This window comes from Plectropomus leopardus, chromosome 14, assembly GCF_008729295.1.
Source record: "Plectropomus leopardus isolate mb chromosome 14, YSFRI_Pleo_2.0, whole genome shotgun sequence".
Classification (NCBI taxonomy): Eukaryota; Metazoa; Chordata; class Actinopteri; order Perciformes; family Serranidae; genus Plectropomus; species Plectropomus leopardus.
The window spans coordinates 16,270,985-16,293,731 of NC_056476.1; the positions used below are offsets into that span (position 1 = coordinate 16,270,985).

The following is a 22,747-nucleotide window of genomic DNA, read 5'->3' on the forward strand; positions in this document are numbered from 1 at the left end:
AATATTAACTTAAGCAACATAGTATTGAAGAGGAGGCTGATTGAGCAAAGGAACAATAATCCATGTGTGTAAAACCAAAATCAAGCAGACTGACTCTCCTCATTTTCACCTCCTCTCTCTTTGAAACTGATCTCAAGTGAAATACCAAATGTATCTGTTTACACTTGTGAAAACCTGGGTCGTTTTCAAAGACAATCAATCAAACTATTTGTATCGGTGTCCTGTCCTGAAACGGCAGGTGACCCGTTCTTCTCTCAGAAGCAAAATGTCAAGATGAAGGATGACGGCTCACTTCAGAGATGATGGTGCATCTGTGGCACACAGCGGACAACTTAAAGACAACTAATCAGCTTTGTTGGGTTTTTTTAAAGTCTGTAATCAGAATTTGATAACTCCATAAATATTGTAAATAAACCATTATTGTTTAGAACTTTGTTCATGTATTTGCATTGTTAATTTAAAAAAAAAATTGTAGACTTGCAGATTTTGTTGATTTGGTCATTTTTACCTGATATTTGTGCTTCTGCCAAAAATAGGTAAGTAAGTAATGTAGTTAAATGGTTTTGAGGTTTTTTTAGGTCCATTTTTAATTGTGTTTATTGCAGTTATTTCCTACTTTATTGGGCTTAATCCCACAGACAAAGTTATCATTGTTAAAAGTAATAAAAGGTGACAGAAATCTGCACTCTACTGACTGAGTGCACTTTATTAGTTTAAACAGTGCTCATTTTTTTGTTTTCTTTCTCATTTGATCACTGTACCAAAGTTTGGACAATATTATTAGTTATTTTAACTGATCTACCACATGATTTCCTTGTGTATTATCTGTTTTTGACTGTGTCATATCCTTCATTTGGACACGAAAAAGTGGGATTTAGCATTTTTCTAACAAAAACAACAAACTAAAATATGCATCAAACTTTAACCAGATCAGCAAAAGGCCCTGAGAGGGTTAATAAACAAGTACTGTGTTTAATGCAGTTTGTTTTTACTTTTGTCTTTATAAGCCTGTATGTACATTATGTATGCGTAAACTAATATGTACAATACATAAGTCGGTTCAGTACCATATACCATGTTACAATGAGCAGCCTCCCCAAAACCAAATCCTATTTAGGGCCCCCAAAAATCTAGGGCCGGTCTTTGGCCTGGCTTATTATCAGCTTTAGGTCCAAAGTCAGAGTAAAGCTTGTAAATAAAGTAGTCACAGGCTGCTTTCTAAAGGGTTAATCAGTCATCTAATGCTTTGCAGATCAGTAATAAGTGACTCTAACGTAGGTTGTGAGCCGACATCTTTGTGAATGGAGCTGCTGTGTTACCTCTGTCTGTCAGCTGTCTGGCTCTTTATGAAGCAGGAAGGACTCCTCCCTGCAGGGGAGAGGTGCAAACTGAATGCCTTATTGTCAACTGAAGGTTTTCCTCTTTACAATGAGCACCGAGGCAGGAGCTAATGTAAGTGAGTCACTGGTAGATGTTTGCAGGATGCTCTGTAACCTTCTTTCACAAGTGTCCATGGAAGTAAAGAAAAGCAGCTCACTCTTCATGATGCAAAAGCTTATATTACTTTTGCATCATGATGGCTTGTTGGAAATATGGAAGATTTATAGATTCATATTAGATGCATAACTGTTGTGTGTTGTTGTTTATGGTGTATGTTGTTTTTTTATGCCAGAGACAGATTAACATTTTATACCAATCAAGTCTGAATCTGAATATGCGGCAACAGTTTCTAATAAACAGTGTTGGAGAGCAATGTAACTAGATTAAAAAAATGTAATTGTAATCAGTTGCAGAGACTGAGAATTTCTTTTAACAGTTACTAATTAAAATGCTGATGATTATGAATGAGTTATATCCTAATGTATTCTTTTTAGTAAAAAGTTTATATGTAGAATAAGACATTCATTTTGCACTTTGCATCTTTTCACCTTACAGGAATGTCTTCCTTTGGTAAAGCTGATGAATGAATTAATGAAGTAATAAAATGTCATTGATTAATTAAATTAATTATAACATATTTAAAAGAGTAACTAGTAATCTGTAACAAAATATTTCAAAAGTAACCTTCACAACAATGGTGTTAAGGCACCCTTTAGTAAGAGTTCAGACATTTCAACACCTTGCTGAATGGTCAATAAATAATTTATTAAAGCTTTGCAGATCATTATTATTTAAAAACAACAACAATTTTGGGTTCCCTTAACTGTACAAATCAAATCAGAGTTATTGGACCAGTTGACCACTTAGTTGAATCAAAATCAATTTATTAACAACTGATTCAATATGTTTTAAATGCAGACTCAATACCTTATTATAAAGTGAGAAACCCACCTTTAATAATGGGTTACCAACATTTAGCAAACAAAGAGGATAAACACATAACAAAAGGATTTGTACAACCTGGCAACCCAATAGCTCATAAATGATCTTTAAAGCATTATTTGAAGATTTAGTAACATTAATAAAATAATTCATTTAAGCATACTGACACTTATTAGAAAGTTGCACCAGAATAATTAATATCAGTTTATAGTACTGTATGCATTGTAAAAGTATCCAAGAGAATGGTCCTTTTTTTTCTCTCTAGGCCTGCAGAATACATGTTAATGTATGCAAACATGTATTATATCACCCCCTCTCTGAGATTAGTGTGGGTTCCAATCATGTAATGTGTCAGTCAGATGACTATTTATATGTTGCCGTGATCTCCAGTATGAAATGCATGTGTGCCGTTGAGTATTTATATTTTAGTTTATTTTAGTTCACTTTGGTGAATTAAACTGTGAGAAAATCAGGACAAGAAACCAGAGGACCTCCAGATTCCCCAGATCCCATTCCGATTAATAATTTGCGGAACATGCTGGTAACCCAGCTCACAACCCACAGGACTCAAAGGACTGGCTGCCACTGCCCTGAAGCCAGACACCACAGGACAACCTTAGAGGACTTGTGTAGATCAAGACCAAGTCCGATCGACCGTGAAGCCTCTGACCTGCTGAGACATGGACACATAACCTCCGGGCTACCACCATGTACCATGGATGCTCAATCAGATTCAGATCTGGGCATTTGAAGGCCGGTTGGAAGCCTTTGGCTCTTTGTCACGTTCCTTGGGCCATGCCTTGTCCTACTGGGGTTGCCACTGCCATCAGGAAGGGGCCCTTCCCATGGCCTTAGTTTGTAAAAATATTTGGGTGTGTGGAGCATGTCAAGTGGAATCCACATTAATGCAGATGTAACAAGATGATCAATGTTGTTCACTTCCCCTGTCAGATGTTTTAATGTTTTGGCTGACTGGTGTGTATAAGGCTTGGGTGGTATGTTACATTTTATACATACCTTCATACCCTCTGAGGTAGAGACCGGAGACTGTGACCTGATGGTGTGTGCTGTGCACTGCATACAGTGAGTTTACCAGAAAGAGACGCGCATGTATTTATGATGGTATTGAAAAACATATCTTCAGGATTTGTAAATACCCTGGTACCAGCCAACCAAGCCTCATACATACACACACACACACACATATAAATATATATATGACACTATATGATACTTTACATTTTGACATATTTAAGCTACTTCAAAGGAGAAAAATCTTTATTTTTTTCCCTAAAAACCAATTAAAAACGCTGCTCACAAATCTCACATCAATATCAAAGCTTTTATGTAAACTTTATTTAAATAGGCCTACACAAATAACATTGATCATCTTATTACATTGCACTATTATCCAATCACTATTATCCATTGACAAAAAAATAAATAAATTGATCCATTTACCCCTAAACAGTGTAGAGAATCAAGATGAAATGTCACAATTCACGAGAGCAAAGCCATTCAATACATGTGTTTGGAGTGGATTTAGCACCATCATTTGGTTATTTTTTAGTGTGTGGGAGTGGGCTATCTTACCCCCTCTTCTACATTGTGTCCAAATTTTAGAGTCCTACCACAAAAGTTTAGAGAAGGGACAAACAGTGTGACAACCGTACCCGGTCTCCCCTACACTATGATATGTGTTTAGTTGTCTTAAGTAATATAGTTATCCCGGTATTCAACAGCCTTTTTCCTAATATCATGCAGTGCCACGACATATAGTGTGACTGCACAAAATTAAAACAGAAAGTCACATCAGAGACAAACTCCTCCACACGCAGCAGTGCTCCGGGAGGCACCATGCAGTCACATGTCAGAGCAGGTTTTGGTCATGAGCCAGAGCTGACACACCACAGATCCTTCATTGAGAGCCCAGCTCCCCCAGTCACCGCTGCCAGGGTTAATACAAGTGTCAAAAGAACAGGGCTTAAAGACATTAACTAGGTGAAAGCCATCTGTCAGCCACAGCGGGGCTGCTGCTGCCAGGGACGGTGACATGTGGACGGCGCGTCCGTGGCCCTTTAAGAAACTCCATGTTTTCGCTACATGATGCGTCAACATAAAAAAGCGGATGATGCTGTTATGTAAAAACACGCTGAAGTGAGCCGTAGTTTGCAGGGAGCTCGCTGAATGCTTCTTACGCCTCACTTCGTCTCCTTAACCGGGATTGTGCTTTAAAGTGAACCGACTGGTGGTTTTTACGCGCAGCGCACGGAGCAGTTGGGAGTTAAGAAGAAGAAGAAAAAGGCTTCAGCCGAGCAACTCAACATGAGTCGCCCTCCACTCTGTTTTCCTCCTTCACTTGCGGGAAGCGTACACCTGACGCATCACTCTCGTGCCCTGTGGAAGTGATCTTCTGTAAAATCGGGTTATTTTCAGTGTGCAAAGCGAAAAAAAAGCAACAACCTTCAGCTCTGATCGCTTCTCGGGCTAAACTGAAAGTGTCAGGACCGGACAGGATCGAGCTCCGGGCTGGAGCAATGTGTCAGCTATAGACACACAGACAGATCTTTCCTTGTTGGTGCTGATTTGTGAACCCGAGAGGAAACTTTTGCGGATCTATGTCACTTCTTCCTCCGCTCCAGTCGTCTGATATCGGTTAAACGGTGAGTAGAGACTCCTCCAGCTCGTGATCGCTGAAAATGTCACTCGTGCAGCTTCTGTTGGAGTCATGTTTGAGCCTCGACTCTGCTGCCGAGGCTGTTTGTGTGTTTGCTGTCACATCTAAGGGACTTTGATGGAGATTAAATGTGTTTTTAGCCTGCCAATATCTCAAGAAACCACGTCAAAGACATTTAAAGGTCCTGGTGGTGTTTTACTGGTTGTTTCTTTTTGGATGTAGAGCTCATTAATGAGCCGATTAATCAGTTAGTTAACTGAATCGACCATAAAATTCACTGCTTTCAGTTTCTCAGATTTCGATCTTTGCTGATTTTCTATCATAATAAACTAGCATCATAATCTTTAGTCTTTGGACTGTAATAAGCCACATTTAGTCAGGTCCATTTTATTCATAGCACATTTAAAAACAACAGGAGTTGAGTCAAAGTGTTTTCCAGTGGAGACAGATGAGTTAGGATCTGCCCCAACTCATGTTTACAGGATTAAATAATTAAAAGTTGCATAAAAGGCAGCAATACAATAAAACAATTACAGGGATAAGCAGAAGTTAAGTGAGAGGCTAAAACAACAAGCGCAATAAAAGTGAGAGCAATGTAAAGAAAGAGAATTCAAATTAAAAATGAGTATGAGAAATTAAATATGTGAAAAATTTACAATTTACTCAAGTAGTACACCTAGTACAACTTTGAGGTAATTGTAGGCTAATTTACTTAAATGTATCCACTTTTTGTCACTTAATACTTCTATAACACTTATCAGAGAGGAATATTTTAAACTAAATGTACTTAGTTAGATTTAATCACCCAGTAGTCCATCTAATTGATTAAATTAGCTGCTAGACAACCAGATAGTCTACAACATTACACTTCTCCTTGTATGATGATGCTTGAGTAATAATAATCCAATAATATAATGTTCTTCTTCTTCTTATTGAACCTATAATTCACTTGTTTAGACCTATTGAGATGACAAAATGTCTTTTTCAAGGGAGCCCCGGCTCAAGATAGCTGCATCACAACAAAGTGATAATATCAATCTGTTCTGCGCTATTTGTGCTCGCATATCAATACTTGAAGTGCATTTTCCAGAAAATACTTTTGTACTGCACACTGATTGATTTGTAAACTGTTTTGGCATTATTGTGTCTTCATCAGAGTCAAAATAGACGGAGATACAAGGCAAACACACACAGCTCTGAGCAGGTGTACAGCTATTATTTGGATAACTGGGGGGTTAATGCATCCAAGTGTCACACCAGAAACAAAACTACACTTATGATATCTGAAAGTTACAAAGACAGAAAACTAAAAGCTCTGCATTCATCAGCCTTGATTGATTTTTGAAAGTCAAACGTGTGTGCTGCTGCAGTTTCTGAAAGAGTTTATGGTGTGTTGTTTTAGTTAGAGTTGGATAATAATGGCCAGCGGGGGGAAGTTGATATCAGATGGACAGACAGGAGACAGTGTTAGGTGGACGTCTGTCTCTTAGATTGTGAGAATGTCAACATAGGAGGCACTGAGCTGATATTATTTAGAGATGGACCACTTTTGGGGACATTCCCATGTTTAAGGACAAAGGTGTTCTGACAGATTTTGTTTGGATACAGTTGACACTTCTCAATATTTCAAACATGTGCACTTGTCCCTGCCAATAAAAACTTGATAGCAGCAGAGGACTTTGATAAATTGATGCAGAAAATATACAAATTGGTGCATTAAAATTCACCAGATCAGAGGAAATTAAGCTCAAAATGTTCTGGTGGAGGACCCCCAACCCCCTGTTTCATGTGTCCCCCCAAAAAACCTTCACCTTTGACTTAAGCACACTGATAGGTTGGCTAACAGACTAAAGCTTGTACACTACTGTGTCTTTATCCAGTCAGAATGGACAAAGACACAAATTTAAACTCACATACAGTCAACCTTGAACAGATGTAAAATTGTCCACACAACACACACTGCCAGAAACAAAACAACACAGATGTCTCTTAAAGTTACAAAGATGGAAAACTAGAAGTTCTGCATCCATCCAATGTAATGAATTTTTGAAAGTCATTTCAACATGTCGACAGCGTGTAAAGCTGCAGTTTAGGAAGGACTCTATGTTGTGTATTTTTCTATCAGTATGTGCATGTTTGAAGTATTTGATGTCTGATGGCGAGTGAAAAGTTTTAACGTTGATTAGACAGTGTTAGTCGGTTTTCTAGTGTCCGAATGAACCAGTCTGTCTCTAAGTGTGCAAGAAAGGGAAGCACTGAGCTGATATTATTTGGAGATTCATCATTCTGGAGGACTTTTCTGCAATTTTTGAAGAGATAATTTTGAAGATTAAGTGGTCCTTGAGGAAATAGCACTTGTTTTCTTAGCAGGGATTCCCTCTTTGTATGTAGGGCCTTCTGATAGGCTGAGCAGATACTGTGGCGTCTCCTCTGTTGGAGATTGTTTTATATTATAGATAGGCCCGTCATGATAATTGCATTATCAGCCTATCCAGATCAGCAAAAGTTATATAGAGTTCATGTCCATGTATCGTATGATATCGTGTGTATGTGTGTGTTTGCTTGCCAGCAGCAGTGTGGCCAACATGATGTCAGAGTAAACCACAGTGTTTGTTTTTTTGTTTTTTTAACAGTGTTTAAGCAGAATGAACAAAACAAAAATCTGTGCCGAGACACATTTTGCTGTCATTTCTGGTCAAATTAAAAGTTAATTGCTATTATGCTGTTGAATTATAAAAATATCAGTTGCATGACATTCTCTTAAAATGATTTATACATACTTTAGTTCATTGCAATTACTTCTGGGACAATTTATCGTCCTCAAAAAGTAGTTATCATGACAGGACTAATAGTAGAAGAGCTGTTTTGGATGACTACTCGCAGCTTTTAGAAGCGTGATTTGCTTTTTTGCATATGACATATAAGCTGGATGGCTTCATTTTTCTCAGCATTAATAAATAATCTTTTTATCTATCTTTAAAGGTTTGCGGTAGATTGTAGTCTCAACAGTGCTGTTTTTTTTCTTGGTAAAAGTTTCATGATCTATTATAAAAGTAAAGTGGTTGGTAGTGGTATTTATGTATTTCAAAAAATCAGTCATTTCGGCTTTATTACGTCCCTAGTTTTCTGACGATTTTACACCTGTTCGAGGTTGATTGTCTTGTCCATTTTGACTCATATGGAGACGCAGTTCTGTTGAAATGTCAGTCTGTAAATCACACAGTTTCTGTCCCTTTTCCGCCTTTGTGTCTAACCGAAAAACACCTTCATCAGCTGCATACTGCAAAATACAGTACACCTGTTTTAACAATATCTCTTTACTTTTCCTTGTAAAAAAGTAGTTTCACACTGTGTTAATGGTGCTTTTACTAAATTTAAATATCTAAATACTTCTCCCATATCTGTTGGATGAAGAAACAAGCGATTTGAAGACTTCATCTTTTGGCTGTGGTGCCTTTTTATGGACATTTTTCCGTTTTTCTGACAGTTTATAGATGACATGATGAAGTGTTTAATCCTGAAAATAACTAGCAGATTAATCGCTAATGTTTTGTGAGCTTCAGCCCTGTAATTTGTAAAAAAGCCGATCACCTCCTGCTGTAAAAGGCCGCTGAAAAGTACATGCTCTGACATGACATAATGCATGACATACAAGTTGCCCAGTGAGTTCTTCAGTATAATGGTGTTTGTAAAGCCTCTTGTGGACAGAAAGGCCTGACAATAGAGCTTCAGTTCTGGAGGTCGTGGTAGATTTGTGTCTAGTCAGTTCTCCGCAGCCTACTTTGACAGGCCTGTCATAGCAGCATGCTGAATAGAGGTGCAGCGCCCACACGTGAGCCATAAAGCTGGATATCAATCCCGGACATAATCCCATTATTTCTGAAGAAGTGCCCTGTTGTGGCCACAGACAGAGAGAGAGGGAGGAGGAGGAGGGGAACGTGCCTCCTGTCACCCAAACACACTGTCCTCCCCGCTGTCCCAAAAGAGACAAATACTTCCTGCTCACATTCGAGCCACATGTGGTCAGAAGAAAGAACAGTAGAGAATCTAATAGACATATTATAAGTGTTTATATTGTGAACATACTGTGTGTGGTTCATCTTGCAAATCAAATGCATAGAAATCTGTTTCAGGGAGTGAAAACAACATCCACCCAGTAGTATGAATGCCTTTATTGTTCAGTAGCATTGGGAAAGTACACTGTCACATCCCTTTTTTCCAAAACACTTGTCATGGTCACACTGTTGTGCCCCACAGAGGGATGTTAAATATTATCTAACAGGAACTTAGCACATTTGGCATGGTTTTCTTTGGATGCCATTCAGTACAGGCTACCTGGATTTTAAAAAAACAAAATAACTTTTTAACTTATTGTTGTCTGTTGCTGAGACTTTACTTCCTGCATTTTTCAACAGCCTCTGCCGCGAGTCAGTCATTGTTTTTCATTTGGGCAAAATTTGCATGACCCTGTAGCTGCTGGGCTGTGAGTCAGTGGGACACCTGGTTGTTTTAAATGCGGAGAATCTCACATGTCGGAGCTAATGGTAATAATGTAGTAAAAATAAGCTTGATTACAAGATGAAGTTGAAGATTGTGCCAATTTTTTCAAAGCAGTGTTTCCCAACTGGTCCACCCACGGGGTCCAGATTTCTCCTGAGTCATGAGTTCAAGGTCCACACATAAGAGAAATTACCACATATTCAATTTCATTTCACAAAATGTAAACAACACGTGGGCTCAGGACACAGTGAAATAAAACATATTGCAAGAATAAAGTGTAATTACTGAGAACTTATTTACTTAAAGTAAATAAATAGCACTGCAAACAAAAATGTGCTTATCACTGCTTCCAGACCAGTGACTTAAAAACGCTGCAAAGGCCAAATAATTCCAATGACAGGGCAATACAATAGTTGATTTACTGGCAAAAAACAGGGTGTTGTGATAATTGAGGCCCTTAGCAAAGTCTGTAGGTCTGTACTTCAAAATAAAGTGTCTTTTTACAAACTTGACACATTGACAAGTTGCTTATGGTCCATTCAGAGAGGACCTGTGACCCACTTTTGGACTGCGGCCCACCAGTTGGGACCCACTGTCTTAAAGGATAATTCAGGTTTATTACATGTTGGGTGTTATTTTTCTCATTATGGCCATTATTCCTGTTCATAATAATAACATTTTACAATGCTGTTTGCTGAGATCATAGCCAGATTAACCTGCGAGGGGCCCGGAGGCAAAATTAACTTCTGGGCTGCTAATAAACCCACATTCATGTAGGAATATGCAACGCACAAGACTGAAATGATGCCTCTCAGGCTACAAACAGAGGGGCTTTAAACAGCCAAAAAAGGAGACCAACAGCTGCTAAAGAAATCTTCACCTTTTTATTTTGATGTTTCATATAAAGTTAATATTTTTCTAAAATGTATTTTTTCATGTAATGTTACCTCACTTCTGAGACTGAAGCCTTGTGTATTTACATAAAGTTGAGTAGTGTGCAGGAATTTTCTTCTCATTCAAATCTTAATTAAAATGAGCCCAAACCAGATGAACTTGGTGCTTAAACGTCTAACCCTGAATAGTTGTGGAAATGCAGGACAGATGTCCCATATTGCCTGTGGATAATCTGTCTTTGGCTGAGATCTGGAACATGGCAACATTGCAATCACATCATAGAAACTGTCTTCAAGGTTCAACTTTGACCCACTGAATTTACTCAGTTGGGCAAAGTGATGGAATGTAACTAAGTACATGTACTCAAGTATAGTAAGTACAATTTTTGCATACTTGTACTTTGAGTATTTCCAGTTTCTGCTACTTTATTCTTGCAAAAAAATAATAAAAATTGTAAATAACTATTTATGTAGCACTTTAAAAAAACAAGTTTACACAGTGCTTTACAGACAAAGTGCGATTAAAGATCGGAATAAATCCAATACAGCGAAGAATGGAAACAGAGATAAGAGATAACATATCAAAATCTGAGACGAAATAAATGAATAAAAACGTGAAACAAAAACTAGTAACTCTAATTAAAAGCCATTTCATAAAAATGACTTTTTCAAAGAGTTTTACTCCAGTTGATTTCTGGTAAATATTGTTCTTTTTATTCCACAACATTTTTTTGAGAGCAACGTTTTAAATATAAAAAAATCTTATGCTTATAAGATATTATGCAGTACTATAATACTAATCTACCTGGTAGTATACAAAGTATCTCAAAATAAGCTTCACACTGATGTGATACAAATTGAATTATAGCTTGAACATGTATTCGTTGGTGAGAAAAACACAATAATATAATTTTTATAACACTTTGAAATGGAGCCTTTCTGCATTGTAAGTACATTTAGTTTTGGTACTTTAAGCACATTTTGCTAAAAATACTTCTGTATTTTTATTAAGCAACATTTGAAATTCAGGACATTTTTTAATGTAGTATTTCTGCTTTTACTTAAACTCATAAATCATTAGCAAAATGTTTTTTTTCCTGACTCAAACTGTTTAGCTGAATCCTGAATAAAAGCTCAGAATCTTTTTTGTATGATTTTTTTGACATGCATAAGTGATATAACATCTCAAGCACAGTTGAAACACAAAATATGTACTTAAACTACATGAATAAAAGACTAAAAGGACCTTTGATCTTTCTTCTTTCCTCATGGTCGGCCATTCTTGTTAAAAAGGGGGCGTGTCTCAGCTGCAGTCCAGTTTAGATGATGTGGAACACCGTGATTGGTTTACAGATATCCCAACAAATAAGATGCATTTGCGTTGAGTCAGGAGTAATCATAGATCTAGACCATGGAAGTATTATAGTGAAATGATCTAGACACTGAAAAGTTACATCCATTGGACTGGATGTATCTGAACAGGTTAAGTAAAGGATCCAAGTACCTCTCCCACTACTGGTTGTGCATGCAAAAAGATTTCCTGCAATTTGGGATTATTACAGTAATTTTGGGTGCAGTCGTTTTTGGTTTTACCTCCAAGTAACTCAGTTTAGATCATTTGACTGTTGACCTCCTTACCACCTATGTGATTGTCTGACTTTGTTGTAGTGAAGTGTTCCCAGATTCCTGAGGTTACTCTGCAATAGTACAATGTTTTACTAAGCCAATAGATTTGATAGGGAAACTGTGAAAACATGACCCACGTTATGCTCTGTGGGTATAGTTTACAGAACTTTGTGCTTGTATAATGAGTTTGGATCTTAATCTTGTTCAGTTGTTAGTTTGAATCTTGAGCGTCTCAGGATTAGCAGAGCTGCGCTGTAGCCTGTACTCCTCTAAAAGCCATTAGCCAGCCCCTCGCTCTCTCCCTCTCTCTTTCCCTGACTCACCCTGGCACGATGCCGAGACACAGCTGTGAAAATTACAGGTCTGTTTCATGGAAACATAGAAGAAGAGGAGGCAGGGTTGGTGGGGAGGGAAGCAGAAACAGAGCAGAGTCCCACAGCCTGGCGTCAGCTGTTGGCCGGCCCACAGCTGCAGTGGATGTGGGGCTTTCAGAGCCGGGGTCTCGCTCACTTCTCACACACACTGGGATTGTTTACATGGAGTGGGAGTGTGTGTGTGTGTGTGTGTGTGTGTGTGTGTGTGTATGAAGGGGAGATATTAAACCCTGTTTGGCTGAGGCCGAACAGAACAGAAGCCCTCACTGTGACTGACAAACGTCAGGCTCCTTCAGTGAAAAGCACATGGCACCAAGCGTCCTTCACTTTGGCAGATGCTAAAAGCATGACTGAGGCCCTGGCAGGTGGGCCGGCGGGCGGCCGCCCCCTCCGCTCTCCTTCCTCCGCTGGGTTGAAAATCCAGCGACAGGCCTCCTCTATCAGAGAGTCATTGTTCATGATGATGATGACAATCTCTCTCTGTCTCCATTCTCTGTGCTATCTCAATCCATCACTCTCTTGTCTTTTGCCTCCTCTCCCTCCCCTCTGTCACTGTCTCTCACACATTCTCTTAATTTTTCTTCTTCCTTGTTCTCTCAGAAAACTCTGTGTCAAACTCTGTGTCTCCGAGGAGCTGTCAGGCAAAGAAAAGCAGGGTGAATGTGAAGAATTGCCCTTCTGATTTACACTAAGTTTGACTTTTCTGCTGCTCAATGAGATGTGAGGTGTGAGATTCCCTCTCCACTTTCTCCTCTCCTCTCCGGTGCCTTGCTTCGATCTTTTTCAATTCAGTCTTCATCACTATCTCTCTCTATCTCGCTCACTCGTTTTCTCTCTCTCTTCTTCCTCTTTGCCAGTCAGGCTGTCTGGCATCTTGCCCCGTCTCTTTGAAGAGGAACAGTAGAAGCAGATAATTACACTTCCCGTCCTGTATCTGCTCTGTAGTGCTGAACTGTCATCTCTACATCTGTAGGCTACATGCTGAAGCAGAGAAATAACAGCTTACTACCTGTTCTGTTGTGTCGAAAACGTATGGCTTCCAACAGTTACGTATGGATGTAAGCTCACAGCGATCATCTTCAGAAAATAAACTCTCACCTACTGTTGCATCAATGTCTCGGCTCTGTCAGAGCCTGAACATTATTCTGCTTCATGTCAAGTTTAATTTATGCTTCCTCATTATGTCCTTCAATCATTTCTCACATTTAGTTTATAATCGAGTCATCAGTTTTGTCTTTGTGCTAAATTCCAACAGACAAGATTTTCGTGTATTGCCCTAACTCTCTGCAGCCTTGCTGATTTCTTTTAATTTTACCACTAAAAATCAGTTTTTATAAACTGGCTGTTTTGTATTAAAGCTCTTTTAACACAGAGATCCAGAATTATAGTCACAACAAAGGCCCTTGATTATGGTGGCTTTGCTTTACAGAACCAATGCCACTCCAGTGTGTGATTTTTAGGGCTGCCCCTAATATCAGCTATTTATTTATATTTAAACTTTTTATTAACCAGATAATTTATTTAACTCATTGATTTTGATTGATTGAAATGTTTTGTTCGAATGTGCAATGAACAAAGCAATAAAAAAAATATTGTTTTTAAAACAAAGAGAAGAAGAGAAAAAAACAAAACGGCACAAAAGCACAGTGAAGCGAAATGAAAAGTAACATAAAGCAAAGGCATATGCATATTGCAACGGGAGTGAGAAGAGGTATTACATTATTTACTAAACATAAAAGGGCACAGGTAAGCAACAGGGGACAGCGTGCGAGGAAAAGGGAAAAAAAAGTGATGAAAAAAGTAAAATAATCTAAAAAGAAAAAAAATCAGAATAAGGTAGAAGACAATGGGACGGTGAAACAAATAAGGAGTAACATGAGCCGTATTAGAAGAAAAATACTTTGCTAGATGGCTGTGGTTTACAGGTGAGTTCACTGTAGATTTGTGCTATGCCAGTTTCCTTTGGCATTTCTGGCACTCAAGTTTTTAGAGGTCAGTTTCACAAATTTAAACTATTCTACAAACTTGATTTTTTCGACATCTTTTATGTGTAAGCGGTCACGTGTGCTCACACTGTCCCAGTTTCAGTAGTGCTGGCCTGCTAGTGACTGACTGACTTTTAGATGAGAGCAAGTTTGAGTCACAAAACTTTCACTAAGTTTAAATGTCCTCTTCTGAGAATAACTGACAGTAATATATTTATAAATGTAGCATTCTAATACTGATTTGGACATTATTACCATGGCAGCAATTGAAGCTTTGAAGTATTTGGGTCAGCCCTTGCGATTCTAGATAGCATGCTGGCGCTTCAGAAGCAAAAGACATGTGATGGGCCCGGCGTGTTACGCAGCAGCGTCAGCCTCTAGTGTGAAAACTAAGATGTGTCAGCAGCGCTTCATAAACAACAACAGTGGCCAAACATCACAATCACGATCGTTTACTGTCACCGTTACACGGTGGTTTATCTCGGCCTCTGCTCAGAGGATAAAGAGCTCCTGGATTTCATTGTATCCCCAGTTTGTGGACATTTTCAGTCGCTGTTCTTCTTCTTTGAGTTAGCTGCTAACTGCGACTATCTGCTTTTTAAATCTCCCAGAGGTGGGTCACACCCGTAACACGCCATCAAAACATCACACCCATCCTGTGCTGCTCGCTGTCATTCAGGCCTAAATTCTGCACTGTTAATACCTCCATTGCCAGCGTAAAGGTGAATTAAACTCTGTCCTCCAAATTCACGATCGTACGTTTTACACAGAGCACTGAGGCAGAATAACGGCACGACATTCCTGCCTTGAACAGGAAGTGTGAAGGGGATTTTTTTTTTCTTTTTTTTTTTTTTTAGGGAGTTGGGCCGTATATTATTTCTATAATCTGTGTACCTTGTAATCATATTTTAAAAGGTCCTATATGATTACTTATTGAATCAGTTTCAAAAGGCAGTAGTTTCAGTCTTTTATTTTTCAATATTCTCCCTTCAAAATTGTCTAAACTCACACAAAGAATATCTTGCATAAATGCGTTATCACACAAACCAACCATGCACCACATTGCTGCTGCCAGCCATCCATAACACAAATACCTCTCGTTCATGCGCACATTCTTTAGAAAACCTTGGTGAACATACACAGTATTCAGCCAGTTGACAAACAATGGTGGGTTGCTGCAGTGGTTAGAAAGGATAAGGCCTCCTGAATGACTTCACTTGTTATTCTGTATGAATCATCACATTGCAAACATGTTTTGCTTTAATGTCAGATCGCTGAACACTTCACTTCCTCCGCTGCTGTGTAGTAAAACTGACAGTAAACAGTTTGCCTCACATTCAGAAGCTCTGCCAGAAATTTTTCAACAGGTGTGATGCTGCCCGCTTTTCTTCATATGACTAAATAGACCACATTCACACAGTTTGAGAATTAGATAAAATCTTTGCTGTGTGTAGCCACAGTCACATTACCCAGCATGCATATTAACCTCTTCAACTCCACTCCACCATCCAGAACACATGCTGTTCAGCCAAATTTTCTTCACAAGCGACAAATTAGTTTGGAGCGGCAAAAAAGCATTAGTCACTGAAACCAGCAGCAAGTCTTTTTTTTTTTTTGCCTCATCACCTCTGAAGTTAATATGGCGAACTTGTTAGTAAACAGTTTTTCCAGACAGACAACATAAACATTTGTGATGGATCAAAGTGTTTTTTCCTGTTGGATCATTTGTTTAAGCAGCAGCTTACAGGAAGTAAACAGGGACCAAAGTTGTTACCATAGCAACAGAATAGCAGTGAAAGTGTCTAATAACTGTCTATTTCACATCTAACAGTAACAAACATTAGCATGCATTTGCAGTCATGCTTTGGCCACCTGATGAGTGTAAGTCCAACATTTACTCGATTAGCTCACGTTTGGTTTTGACCAACTCGTGAGGTAAATTTTCTGGCTCTTTAGCTTCTAAATGCTACAGTGTGTTCACCAGCTATTCGCTCACAGTTTCTTTCTCCTATTTGGTGTTGAGCTAGTATTATACAGGGGGCTTTGAGAGCTTTTTAAAAAAATAAAAACAGCTGCTGAAAACGATGCTGAAAGTAGTAAGAGTCAACCAAGGCGGTAAAGTTGCAGGCCAGACAGCTAAACACTGAGCTGAATCTCACTATAGAGCTCCATAAAGCTCATTTGATACTCTGCTATAATTGAAATATAGATTATGATGTTGAGTTTAGCCCTGCTAATATAAGCTACCATACACTAGTCATACCTGACTGACGGTAGCTGCAAATTTTACAGCCCAGTTGCCAGGAGAAAAGCGAACGGAACGAAAAGTCTACATTCGCATATTTCATACATTATGTATCATATCAAAGTTTCTAAAGTGACATAAAATATATGCTGGTTCGTCATCAGGAGGTGGAGGGAATAGGTGAGATGCCTGCCAAGCTGCAGACCACTGTAGACCACTGTTAGAGACCAACAAACAACAAAACCGCCATCTTTTGGCAAGTCATTGCTGTGTTTCCAGCAGCTTTTTGGGCAGGTAAAGTGGTTGTTTTTTTTACAGAGACACTTCTGGCTTTCCTCCTTCACAGTGCCCCCTAAATCGGGTACTTTAAGCCAAGACATGATCTTTCCCCAGCCATAACTGAGTGTTTTTGTGCCTAATCCTAACCACATGTTCACAAGAGTCGTTGCAACGTGTTTCAACATATTCGCGACATAATAACGTGCGAATGTAACACATCCTTGGTTTGCAGAAACATCCAGTGTCAACATTTTTTCCAGCAATTGGGTTAAAAATTTACGATGCCCTCACACCAGCTGTGGCCAGAAGCAAGATGTTTTCAGGTTGTCCATTAATCCCATTCTCATGAATATGATACACATCAGGAACGCCTTGAGGGAATTTCTTCGAATTTGGTGCAAAATTCTGCTTGTACTCAAGATGGTACAGATAGGACTTTGGTGCTTGAAGGTCACTGTGACCTCACAAAACATGTTTTGGCCATAACTCAAGAATTCATACACCAGATAAATTTTCACAGAAATGTCTAGTAGAATAAAATGATGACGTGATCACATGTTCAGTCCAAAAGGTCAAGGTCTACTTCACTGAGGCATCATAATGTCCTGCAAAAAAAAAACCAGTTTAGAGGGACATTATTCAGCGTCATAACTCAGGAACAGAAGGGGAGACATTTGATCAGATACTGAATTGGTGACACTCATCTTGGTTGTCCACTTTGAAACTGCGCTGGTTGTGTCGATCTTCTGTGCTGTCGGGAAAGATGTGTGTGAAGCATCCACGTTTGATCATTTGTAGCTTCTTTGCAGAAAGATCCATATTTGAAGCATTGTTTACCATCTACTTTGTGTGCTGTGCTGTTCCTCTGGTTGTCTGACACAAAGCTCACTGGTTTTGCTGAAATTGAGCTCCAGGTGATTGTCCTCACACCATGTGATGACTGTGATCAGTCCTCTGTGCTCCGCTGTAAAAAACGACAGCATGTTTCTCAGTGGAAGTTTTTTTTACTGGAATCACACATTTCAATATAGTGATAACTTCCATGTCACCAAAACATACTCCTAATACCTTTTTATTAAATTAATTCAAAGTCTTCACCACGTGTGTGAGTCTAGACAGACATGGATGTAAAACTGCATCTTTAGCTGGTCGGCAGAAGCATACAAACAGGAGGCGGTAATTCTGGTTTCTCATGAATTCAACTTTCATTTGTTATTTCAAAAGTTACATAATCCTGTTTTAAATGATTAAATGCAAATGAAAACAGAACTCCATATATCTTCAAAAATCTCAGAGCAGACTCTACATTGATATTTCTTTTACTTATGAGAGGGAGAGTTTCTTTTATATATAGAGAATCTTTCAGTCCAAGAAAAGACAGCAGATATTTTTGTAAACTTTTTGTTTACAGTTTGCTGGCGCTGTGGCAGCTGGAGGGCGGCTGGTCTGTAGCAGAATCTGAGCTCTGACTGTTCAGGCAGGGGCAAGCGGAGAAATAGATCAATAAAGTATTACAGTGTTATTTCACTTTCCCCCCGATGCTATCTCTCCACCTTCAGAATGAAAGATACATCATCTTGAGTAAATATCTCCCAAGATGAGAGTTTCTGTGGCATGATCTTGTTGAATGGGGGTACAAGGCCAAATGTAGATCAGTTTGGAGATATGAGAGGTGAACTGTCCGGGACACAATAAAATGATAAGAAGAACCATAAAACTCTTAAGAAATACTGTTGAGTTTAAAATGATTTTACACATCTTGCTCATGGACATTGAGGTTTGGGCTCCCGACACGAGGGACGGTCTCTCTGTGGATTTAAAAACTGAACTACTTCCGCCCTCAACAAGGAACCACTGGGTCCTGTGACCTCATTTGCTTGCTTGTGAAAGAGACGTCATATTCAAATATTTACCTGTGATCTGTCCAAGAGAGTTACACTAACTCTTCTGACTAAATGTTTTTTAATTTATTGATTACTTCTAACATATTTTGCATCAAAAATGTTGATTTTTTTTGTTTTTATTGATCATTTTTACACCTGTCTTTATTGGTGAAATGAGCCTAGAGCACATAAAAATAACCGATTTGACTTGGCTCATCTCAGATGGCATGTTGAAATTCAGATGTTCACAGTATGCATTCACACTGAGTGTCTGGATACACTCACTTTCAGTGGGACATGATCAAAACTATTGAAAACCATACATGTTACAGCAAAGGGAGGTGTACCTTTAAACGAGTCTTTAAAGCAGCTGTAGTCAATGTTTGTATTGTTATAATGGATCAAATGAGTATCTGTTATATGAAAGGAGTCGCTAAGAGCGATGAACCTACAGATAATTATCACCATTCAGCTCTTTAGAAATTCAAAACATATCTTAGCTTCTTGTTTTGGCCTGCGCTTTCACATAAATGTTCTTTTCTTGGGTTTGTCACATGATAATCGTTGTACACAAGTTATTGTAGAAGAGGGATTCTTGTGTATGAAAAACTTAACACAAACTATAAACATATCACCATGGCCTCACATCGAAAAATGAAATGATATATTAAAATAATTTTAATAATTAAAATTACATCTGTGCAAGACGGTGTGAGTTCAAAAGGGAACGAGTGGGGTTATCCCAAGCCTCGTGGAAGCCCACACTTAATGAATTAGTCCTACATCTATGAGCGAAATATCACTAAAATAGACTTTCTTTTGTCAATGGAGGCTCAGGGGAGAACCATGAGTGTGCTCTGGTTTCCTTCACGGCAGTTAACACTGAAAATCTGATATTTTTTTTTCTAAGGGCTGAACTGGTGTTATCATTGAGGGCGAGTCATCTTCAAATAAAAATAATGTGGGCTGTTCAGGAATCAGGAATTCCAGGATATTTTCAAGACTCTATAGCCACCTTTAACCAGAGATTATATAGAAGACAAGGGCTTAGCTTTTCATTTTCAATACACATATGAAACAGGGGTTTTGGGGGTCCTCAGCCAGAAAATATTGAGCTTTAAACACTTAATTTCTTGCAATATTGTATGCACCAGTTTGTGCCTTTCAGCATCAATTTCTGTAATGTACTTTCATGTTTTTATTGGGGAAGACAAATGTGCATGCTCTAAATATTGAGGGGTGTGTGTGTGTGTGTGTGCCCGACCCAAAAATCTAACAACAGAATTCTGGCATGTGCTTGTAACATGGTGTGATATGACGTTTGTGCACAAAGTTATGGTGAATGAGCTTATGTGCTGAGTTTTGTCCTAGTCAAGCTTATGGTTTCTGATTTTATTTATGCACACTTTAAAATACACAATGATTAGGGTTACACCTCGAAAGTTGGAGATTCGAATCACTAGTTGGAGATCCATCAGTCAACTGAGATTGTTTCAAGTCGAGCAGTCAATCTTTTTTTTTCTTGCTACTTAATGTGCTGTGCAGTGTACTTCCGGAGATGTTTTGGTTTCCAAATTTTTGCCACGGAGTGAGAGCTCTTGACCTCCACACTACTTTTTGTTACAAACAGCTGCGTGCATGACGCAGCAGCATAGATGAGGAAGACACTACTGCACCTTGGGCTCTGAGATAACAGTATCTCCTCTCTTCTGCTTAGACGTGGTGAATTTAAAGCTCATCCGACGCAGTGTCTGATTTATGTTTGATATCTTCTGTCGGCAAAAAATGTTGCGCATATCCACACTGCTGTTAGTGCATTAGATTGTTTGCATGAATGCCACTGTCACACTCAATGTCCCGCTGGACCTCCACCTAAAACAAGTTAAAATTTTACATTGTTATACACAACACAAAAATTAACATACAGAAAACATTAAGACGACATAGAAGTGATGACAAACAAACACTGAGTTCAAGGCCCCATCCCTCAAAATCACATTTTTAGGACTCAGACACTCCAAGAGTTTTGCCAGTTTTACCGTTAAAGTCCATCCAGCAGTGGAGTGTTAACCCCGAATGTTCGGTGGATGAGAGTGTAAAGGCAAATCTGAACTAAACCTTTAAAACAACAAAGTCACACAGTTACACAAACTAACTAATCAAGGCAGACCAGCAGCGTCTGTGTTCAGCAATGTCTGCAGCAATGGCTTTTGAGAAGTGTCACTTTCAGTTCAGTTCCCTGTCGGAGGTAGCCGTCTGTTTGGGAAGTACTGAGCATATGAATGGATAAATGAGACTCGGATTATGTTGCACGAGCTGCGTGAGAGTATGTAAACTGATGTTTTGATATAATCTGGTTGTTGTTAAATGCGCACCCTACTAACTTCAATTTGTTAACAATTTTCTCAGTTATTGAATTCTTCGTTCACGTGGAAGCACACGAGAATAACAAAGTTTTCTTTACAAATTCAGCGTAACATGGGGTGAGTAACTGATATAGAATTAACCGTTTGTGGGCGAAGTATTCCTTTAAGTACTTTTTGTTCCTATCATACAGATCTTGGAGGCTGTGAAAACCCCAGAGGCCAAACTATCAGTGAAATATGGACCAAAATTCTTTAGTAAATTATAGTTATACCAGATTGGAGAACTTTACCGAGTATGTGCTTTTGAGCAATAATTCAGATGTCGGCTCTATGTCTGTATCATCACTACAGTGAGTGAGTGCCTCCTGCGTGTAGGAAGCATGTAGTCGTCCCGGTCGGTGTCGTGCACCTCTCTGCAGTGTGTTGCAGTGTGTTTATTGCAGTACAGGTCAGCACTCAGCAGTATATACTCCCTCAGCTTCCCCTGGTGCTCACGCCTCATTAACTCAACACACTCAGCTTGTTTACAGCTGTTAATTACACACTGCAAAGCTGATATTGATGAGGACAATCAGCATTTATCCCAATTAAGCTCAATTCTGACTACATGCTAACTTGATAACATAGTGACTTTCCAATCAGTTTGTTGTTAAGAGACTGAACATGCTGCTCGGTGCAGGTATTGAAGTTTTCCTGTAGTTGAACATCCGCTGAGTGAGTGCGGCAGCGGAGTGATCATCATTGACCGCATGTGTGCACTGTGTGTGTTGCGCTGTAATAGGCCGATGTTATCTGTGTTTTCTGGAGAAGTAGGGTAATAAATGACGAGCAGCGGCTGATCACTCATCATCATTATTAGATTCCACGTATCATTAAGAGCAGAGGATACAGTGAATGAGACTAATTAAGAGAGATGTGCGTTTTCTGCCTTCATTAATCTGACGGAAATAAAATCAGTGGAATACTCCTTTAGGGATTTATATTATGGATATAATACTCATTAGAGAGCTGACCCTAATAATGCTTATGTTGATGTGTAGGAACTTCATGTGCTCTATACACAATATTCTTATATAATAGTTATATTTGATAGTGTTTATTCTATTATCCTCCCACTAATGATTATTTTTATTATTAATTGATCTACTATTTGTTAAAAGATTCTATAAATTGTCAGAAAACAATAACAAAATGCACATTACAACTTCTCAGAGTCCAGTTAGATGTCTTAGTAAGATTAAAGTGATATTATAGTTGCACTTTTTATAAATGACTATTTCTATAGGACCTGTCTTTTTCATTTAGGCCTATTTGACAGTTATAGTCAGATATCTGTGCATTATTAGCAGGTGTTAGTATTACATTTTATGTATTATTTTAATTAATTTGGGCCTGTTCTTATTTTATCTATTAAGGGGCGATGATGCAATAAATGAGCCTAATTAAGAGAAATGACTGGAATACTCTTTAAGGCATTTACTGTATATTATGGATATAGCGCTCATTAGTGACATTGATCTTAATGATATTTATGTTGCTGGAGTAGGAACTTAATATGAGTTTATATTTGTAGTTTATAGTCTGTGCGCCTACAGTA

At 38.6% G+C, this 22,747-nt stretch overlaps 1 protein-coding gene across 1 annotated transcript in view; it reads left to right on the top strand.

Annotated features, from left to right (window-relative positions):
• Window positions 1-4,382: 4,382 nt before the first annotated feature.
• bahd1 (bromo adjacent homology domain containing 1) overlaps window positions 4,383-22,747 on the top strand; it is a 43,199-nt gene continuing 24,834 nt past the window's right edge. Inside the window, exon 1 of the mRNA XM_042500341.1 lies at window positions 4,383-4,985. The gene's annotated coding sequence lies outside the window, so the exon portion shown is untranslated. The remainder of the gene's footprint in view (window positions 4,986-22,747) is intronic.